Genomic DNA, 7,016 nt, shown 5'->3' on the forward strand with positions numbered 1-7,016 from the left:
GATTGTTCACAGGTGGCCAAATTTAGTGGTGGAAGGATGGGGATAGATATGTATACATCTCCCACACACAAAAAAATAGGATAAGAAAGGTACAGAATATGTTCTTAAGGTAATTAGACTTTTTAAGTCTAAGAGACAAGATTTATACCAATTTTTTCACATCAGAAATTATGATATAACTTTTCATTAATAAGAAACAAAAACAAATGAATTGCTATTTAAATACAAGGTTCCATTAAGACGTCTTTCAAATGACAGTTCACTCAGCGAAATGATTTTGTGAGAAACTACAGAGGTAAGGGGTAGGATTTCACATTGTTAACCAGGTTGCAGTATCTGAACTCTCCGTCATCAGCCCTCTAAACCTTAAAAGCAGAGGCGTGAAACTTTAAAGAACACCCTACAGAATATGCATTGTTTTTGCTTAGACGCAAAACTAAAATTAGGTCCTCCATTTTGGTAAAGCAAAGGAGGATAAGATTAAAGCAAAATGAAAATCATGCGAGGATGAGTAAGGCAAACAATATTGATTTTATAACTCTATAAGCTACAGTCACGTAATGGTATAAGACCGAAACGACAAATTTCATCCAAAGGTCTATTCATCTCTTAGCTTTTCAATAGCAGGGACTATGCCTTATTTCTGTTTATAGTTACAGTGTTTAGCACAATGTCTGACATGTAGTACAGTTTTGAAAATATTTGATGAATGAAAGAGCAAATTAGATAAATGAAGGAATAAACAAGTGAGTAAGTGAGTGAAATCCTCATTTAGTTCAGACATAAACCCGCCTAATGTTACACAGGACTCATTCTGACAATGGAAGGATGTGCCTGTAAAGTGCCAAGTGGGATAAACAGTATAACAGTGTATAACAGGTACGTTGTAAAAGTACGATTATTACCAGCCAGGCACAGTGGCTCACGCCTTTATTCCCAACACTTTGGGAGGCCAAGGTGGGAGGATCATGAGGTCAGGAGATCCAGACCATCCTAGCTAACACGCGAAACGCCATCTCTACTAAAAATGTAAAAATTAGCCGGGCATGGTGGTGGGCACCGGTAGTCCCAACAACTCGGGAGGCTGAGGCAGGAGAGTAGCATGAACCCGGGAGGTGGAGGTTGCAGTGAGCCAAGACTGCACCACTGCACTCCAGCCTGGGCAACAAAGTGAGACTCCATTAAAAAAAAAAAAAAGTGAGATTATTATCAGTCTAACTAGGATTATCTTCATACATTTGAAGATATACCTCCACAGAAACATCAAAATGGAAACTGTCTAAATGACTTATCTGTTTAGTAGGACTTTCATGACACAGTTATCTGAAATTACCCCTTTGTTTCTTGTCTCCTGGAAGGTATATTCCATGAGAGTAAGAAGTTTTTTTCACCTTGTCTTGCTCACAGCTATAGCCCCATAGCTTAGAACAGTGTCTTAATGGAAATTAAAGGCATCAGAAATCGAGTATTGGCATCACGGAGTTCTCATGTCAGCTCTCCTACCAACAGGGTAAAAACTGGGCACGTCGTGAAAAAATCTGAAGCTTTTATCAACTGAAAGAATTTAATGAAACCTGCCCTGTCAAACAGAATTTTTTCGGATAAACAAGGCAATGGGTATAAACATTCTCTGAAAATATGTTACATTCCAGGGTTTCAAAAGTTATGTTGAGAAACGTGAGGCAATATTTTGGAAATCAACACAGCAGTAGGTACAAAATGCACACCACAGGAATTATCCTAAGAATGGATACAAAGAAGGGGAGAAAGTTAAATGCATAAAAGTGATTATTGCTACATTGGTTAAAATAGCCATAACCTGGAAACAACCTAAATGTCCTGCAACAAAATGGATCTAACACAATGTTCAATTATCTTATAATCATCAAAATAAAAAACAATGAAAAGCAAATAATGTAGAAAGAATACTTATAATAAACTTAATTGATGGCCGGGAGCGGTGGCTCAAGCCTGTAATCCCAGCACTTTGGGAGGCCGAGACGGGCGGATCACGAGGTCAGGAGATCGAGACCATCCTGGCTAACACGGTGAAACCCCATCTCTACTAAAAAAATACAAAAAAAACTAGCTGGGCGAGGTGGTGGGCGCCTGTAGTCCCAGCTACTCGGGAGGCTGAGGCAGGAGAATGGTGTAAACCTGGGAGGCGGAGCTTGCAGTGAGCTGAGATCCGGCCACTGCACTCCAGCCCGGGTGACAGAGCGAGACTCCATCTCAAAAAAAAACAAAACAAAACAAAACAAAACAAAAAAAAAACTTAATTGATAAGAAATACAAATTCTACATTGTCTACACGCAACTGATTCGACCTTGTAAAACAAGCATGCATAATAAAGATTTTTAAAAGTGAAAGTAATTGTGTATTAGCCAAGGTAGTTATTGCAAACTATCCTAGTCTAAGGCTAATTTAAACAGAAAAGTAATTCAATAAAGACTATCAGTTCCTGAAATTATTAGAAAGTCTGGAGAAACAGATGTCCAAGCTTCTGGTTAAAATGCCAACAATTTTGCCACAGCACTGGTTTGATGAGAAAACCTCCTGCATGGCCATGGTGCTGCCAAGTACTAAATGCCAAGAATTTGATTAAAGCAACAGTAAAATGTATTTCCCCATCAGAAATCAGTCCTGCAATCATTGCTGTCCTTTCGACCTGTATGTTTTGGCAGGCAATATACGCCAGCAAAATGAAGGCTGTTTTCACACACTGCTCATCTCCAGGCTAAGGTCTTGTGAAAGTTCCTAAAATTAGAAGAGCTAGTTCACAAGCCTGCATTCTGGTTGCAAGAGAATCTGAGAAACTGCAGTATAATTTCAATGTTGTAGGGCTATACACAGCATTTTATTTAACTCTCATAAACAGAGTGGACGTTATTGTTATCTATATTTTATAAATAAAGATATTGAAGTATATCAATTTTGATAAATTATAGATTATTTTGATTTTTGATTTTATATAGATAATCAGGCCATCCACAAATAACGACATTTTTTCTTTCTTCCTTTCCAACTATTTGGCCTTTTATTTCCTTTTCTTATTTTAATAATCAGGCTAGAAACTCTAGTATAATGAGAATAAATGTAGTAATAGCAGCATTCTCTGAATTATTTCTGGTTTTTTTTCCATGTTCCAAAGCTCTTTTATTATTATTATTATTATTATTATTATTATTATACTTTAAGTTATAGGGTACATGTGCACAACATGCAGGTTTGTTACATATGTATACATGTGCCATGTTGGTGTGCTGCACCCCTTAACTTGCATCTACATTAGGTATATCTCCTAATGCTATCCCTCCCCTCTCCGCCAACCCCATGACAGGCCCTGGTGTGTGATGTTCTCCATCCTGTGTCCAAGTGTTCTCATTGTTCAATTCCCACCTATGAGTGAGAATGTGCGATATTTGGTTTTACTGTCCTTGTTGGTCAGGCTGGTCTCGAACTCCTGACCTCAGGTGATCTGCCCACCTCGGCCACAAAAGTACTGGGATTACAGGTGTGAGCCACCACACCCAGCCTATTTCTGATTTTAAGATAAGTGCATTCAGTAATTTATAATTGAATATGATGTTTCCTACAGATTATTTGTAAATAACCTTAATTTTTCATGTTAAGAAAGTTTCCTATTGTTTCTTATTCCTCTTATTCCTTGTTTTCTAAGACTTTTAACAATGAAGGATGTTGAATGATACCAATGCTATTTCTACATTTAATTAAATAATCATGTGTGTTTTATTTTAATATCTAAATATGATGAGTAGTAATAACAGACTTGTTTAAAAAAAATTATTTTCAGAAAGAAATCCAGTTTTCCTGAAGTAGTATCTTGTCTTTAAGATACTTAGGTTGACTTTGCTGCTAATTTGATCATATTTTTGCATCTTTATATAAACAAGATTAGCCTGTGACACATTATTCTTATATTTTCCTTAAAAGATTTTAGTATCAAAGGATGTCACCAAAATGGTACAGCAGAAACAATCTGACTTTGCTCTCCCCAACAGAAAACTAAGAACAAATATCCAGCATCAAGATTATCACCAGGGGCCAGGTGCAGTGGCTCACACCTGTAATCCCAGAATTTTCAGAGGCTGAGGCAGGCAGATTGCTTGAGTCCAAGAGTGCGAGACAAGCCTGGGCAATATGGCAAAACCCTGCCCCCACAAAAACACAAAATATTAGCCAACTGTGGTGGCGCACACCTGTAGTCCCAGCTACTTGGGGGGCTGAGGTGGGAGGATCACTTGAGCCCAGGAAGTTACGGCTGCAGTGAGACATATTTGAGCCACTCCACTCCAGCCTGGGTGACAAAGCAAGATCCTGTACCCCAGCCCTCATATATATACATATATATATCAACCAGCAAAATCCTAAAACTCAAATCTGAGGCTGGGGCAATCCCTAGAGCCACAGAGAAGTGAGAAACTCCGAGCTTAAGGTAAGAGAAACAAACCTGTCTATCTTTGATACTGATCCTCAATCTGCCAAGCACCATTTGTGGAAAATTCCCCCCAGACTTATGGTTTCCAGATCAGAAAAATTGAGATTGAGGTAGATAGCCAGCTTCTCCACCATCATGGATTCCCTTGTAGGAAAACCATTCCTGCCTCAACTCGTGGGAAACATCATGAGTACCTGTAGGAAGGAAAACCCCAAGGCCAGCTGGAGACAAAAAGGGAAAGCGGGACTAGAAACCCCAGTCTGTGAAACTCTGGTCTTTAAGCCAAAGGAGATGCCAAATCAGAGTGTCTGTTCAGCAGCACGACATTCTATGAGGCACATTCTACCAGTCTTCTGGGCACAAATCCCTAGCCAGGTTTCCCTCATGGGTATGGTAACTTCTTTGGGACTTCCTCTCTCTCCTCAATCAGGGATGGGCAACACTCTGAACCGTTACAAGAAGCCCAAGCCAAAACTGGGCTTAAAGCACCATCTAGTGTTGAAAAGAAGGCAACAATCTAGGATAAAGAGACCCACAGGCAGCTAAAAATTACCTCATAGCAAACATACCCTAGGAAGACCAAAACAAGCCAGACAGCAAAAACTGTAAGTAGTCCTCCAACGCAAAGCCATAGATGTATATCCATAAGAAACAACAGCAAACAGGGAACTCTGACCTCCACAAATGAACGAAGCAATGAGCCCCTGACTGACCCTGAGACAATGATGTATAAGCTCTGTTAAAGAATCCAAAGTAGCAGTTCAAAGGAAACTCAGTGAACTCCAAGACAACACAGAAAAGCAATTCAGAAATTTACTACAGATATTTAACAAAGATATTCAAATAATTTAAAAATTTAAACAGAAAACCTGGAACTGAGAAATATGTTTGCTAAACTGAAAAATACATTATAGGCTCTCAACAGCACAATGGGCCAAGCAGTGGGAAAAATCAGTAAGTTCAAAGACAGGCTATTGGAAAATACACAGTCAAAGGAGAAGAAAGAAAAAAGAATGAAAAGAAATGAAGAACGCCTGTGAAACATAGAGAATACTTTTAAGAGAGCAAATCTAAGTGTCATTGCCATTAAAGAGGAAATTGAGAAAGATAAAGTGTTAGAAAGCTTATTTAAACAAATAATAACAGAAAAGTTTCCAAACCTAGAGAAAGATATAATCTAGCTACAGGAAGGCTAGAGATTACCAAATGACTTCAATCCAAATAATACCACCTGAAGGCATATAAGACTTTGAGAGTTTACCCTCAAAGGTCAAGGACAAAGAAAGGATCATAAAAACAGCAAGAGAAAAGAGGCAAATAGCATATAAAAGGGCTCAGATTCATCTGGCAATAGACTTCTCAGGAGAAAACATAAAGGCCAAAAGGAAGTAGAATGACATATTCAATGTGCTAACGGAAAAAAAAAAAAAAAAAAAAAAAACTTCCAACCAAGAATACTGTACCCAGAAAAGCTTTCCCTCAAACATGAAGGGGAGATAAAGTCTTTTCCAAGCAAGCAAAAGCTGACAGAAGGAATTCATCACCACTAGACCCATCTTACAAGAAATGTTAAAAGTTATTCAGTCTGAAAGAAAATAATGCTATCATGCAAAAGCAAAATATTTGAAGATATGAAACTTACCGGCTGAGCGTGGTGGCTCACACCTGTATTCCCAGCACTTTGGGAGGCCGTGGGGAGAGAATGACCTGAGGTCAGGAGTTCAAGACCAGCCTGGCCAACATGATGAAACCCCATCTCTACTAAAAATACAAAAATTAGCTGGGTGTGGTGCTGGGTGCCTGTAATCCCAGCTACTTGGGAAGCTGAGGCAGGAGAATCACTTGAACCCGGGAGGCAGAGGTTGCAGTGAGCTGAGATCACACCACTGCACTCTAGCCTAGGTGACAGAGTGAGACTCCATCTCAAAAAAAAAGAAAGAAATTCACTGGTAAAAGTAAGTACACAGACAAATTAACAATACTCTAATATTGTCATTGTGTAATCTACGCATAAATCTAGAATGAATACCAAAAAAAATCTGTAAAAAATAACTACTGCAACCTTTTAAGAGATTGGCAATATAAAAAGATGTAAACTGGAAAAACAAAAGTTAAAATGGGGGGTGGAATTAAAGTATAGAGTTTTATAGTTTTTCCTTTCCTTCTGTTGTTTTCTGTGATAAAAGTTAAGTCGTCATCTGTTTAAAATAACTTATGATATTTATAAGATAATTTTGTAAGCCTCATGGCAACCACAAAGCAAAAACCCATATTAAATACACCAAAAAGAAAGCTCAGTGAATTAAAATATATTACCAGAAAACATTACCTAACCACAAAGGAAGACACTAAGGAGGGAAGAAAGGAAGAGAGGAGTTAAAAAACAATCAGAAAACAAGGAACAAAATGACAGTAAGTCCTTACCTATCAATTATTATACTGAATGTTAAAGGACTAAATACTGCAATTAAAATACATAAATGGGCTGGGTATGGTGGCTCATGCCCATAATTCCAACACTTTAGGAGGCCGAGACGGGGGATCAGAAACCCTGCC

The sequence above is a fragment of the Rhinopithecus bieti genome, unplaced genomic scaffold, assembly GCF_001698545.2.
Source record: "Rhinopithecus bieti isolate Rb0 unplaced genomic scaffold, ASM169854v2 scaffold_33474, whole genome shotgun sequence".
Lineage (NCBI taxonomy): Eukaryota > Metazoa > Chordata > Mammalia > Primates > Cercopithecidae > Rhinopithecus > Rhinopithecus bieti.